Source organism: Pinus tabuliformis, chromosome 2_2 (genome assembly GCF_031772625.1).
Source record: "Pinus tabuliformis cultivar Carrire ecotype Pingquan chromosome 2_2, CPIR1, whole genome shotgun sequence".
Taxonomy (NCBI): domain Eukaryota; kingdom Viridiplantae; phylum Streptophyta; class Pinopsida; order Pinales; family Pinaceae; genus Pinus; species Pinus tabuliformis.
In genome coordinates, this window is record NC_142300.1 from 1265706365 (window position 1) to 1265708182 (window position 1818).

Below are 1818 nucleotides of genomic sequence, written 5' to 3' on the forward strand. Positions count from 1 at the left end.
ACTGAGTAGGATCTCAGTTTCTCCCAGGTTACAACTTTTGTTAACATATCTGCAGGATTTTGGCTAGTGTGTACCTTTTCCAGCTTCAATTGTCCATCTTCCAACACAGACCGTATGAAATGGTACTTGAGATGTATATGTTTATTCTTACAATGAAATGTTGAGTTCTTTGAAATATTAATGGAGCTCAAGTTATCACGATATAACCTTCCCAACTCCTTCTTCTTGCCCAATTCATCCATAAACCTTTGTGACCAAACCATTTCTTTAATATCCTATTTAGTAGCAACATACTCTCCTTCTGTTGTTGAAAGTGCAAAAATGTTTCAGAATTTTGAAACCTAACTGACAGTTGGTCCACCTACAATCATTAGCGGGATTTTAAGGTCTAAAATGGGTCTCTTAAGGAAATTATAAAATAATAGTGGAAATAATAAAATTAGATTAGATTACATCATCAAATTTTAGAGGGAAAAAAGGAAAAACTATATTTTCAACTCGTATTTTGAACTTATCTCCCTATGGGTTTACTCAAATTTTGGGAGGAAACAGTGGTTGGATGCTAAATTTTATTTCACATCCAAAGAGTACCCATGCTACATACTTTTGATGGACCCTACTACACAAAAAATGAGAAATACATGAAAAAATCTATTGTAGTCACGCTTTTTCATATATTTCTCATTTTTTGTGTATTAGAGTCCATCGAAAGTATGCAACATGGGTACTCCTTGGATGAGAAAGTAAATTTTGAATCCAACGAGTACTCCCACTTGAAATTTGAAAATACGAGTTGAAAAAGTAGTTTTATTACTTTATTGTTTTTTATTATTTTTACTTTTTTACTCCAAAAATTGTGAATCATCCCCCATGGTTGACATCATCATCTTGAATCCTATTGGTTCTTATAAAATTTGTTTTTGTTGTACATTTCTCTTGGGAGGCCCAATTTAGACCTCAAAATTCACCTAATGAAACACATTGCATGTGATTCTCCTCCTGTTATCTCTATCACCTACCATATCTGCATCAACATGTCCCTGTATAGAATGTTTGAACCACCAAAGATTGATGCTTGATTTGTGGTACCTCTCAAATACCTAATAATCCACTTCACTTACATCCAATGCTCTTTTCGTGGATTTTTCATATACCTTCTTACAACTCCCACTGCATGTGCAATATTAGGCCTTGTGTAGACCATTTCATACATTAAGCTTCCAATTGTTGATGCATAATGAACTTTACACGTATAATCCATCTCTTCCCAAGTCTTGGGACACATCTCCTTGCTTAGTTTGAAATGGATATACAAAAGTGTACTAAGCGGTTTTTCATTCTTCATATTAAATCTTTCCAACAAATTTTCTATGTACTCACTCTAAGACAATGTTAATTTGTGATTTTTCTTGTCTCTAGTTATTCTCATATTAATTATTTATTTTGCAGCACCTAAATTCTTCATTGCAAATAAATTTGCTAATTTTCTTTTGAGCAAATTTATTTCCTACATGTTAGATCCTGCAACAAGCATGCCATTTACATACAATAGAAATATAATATAGTTGACATCATTTTGATTTTTAAGATAAACACAACGGTTAGAATGGAAACTAGTATAACCTCTCTCAGAGATAAACCTATCCAATTTTAGATACCACTGCCTAGGAGCTTGTTGTAAGTCATACAAGTTTTTCTTCAACCTACACATTAATTTCTCATTCCCTTTGACCGAATACCCATTGTGGTTTTTTCATATATATTTGTTCCTCCAAATTCCCATTGAGAAAGGCTATATTTACATCTAACTGTTGAAGA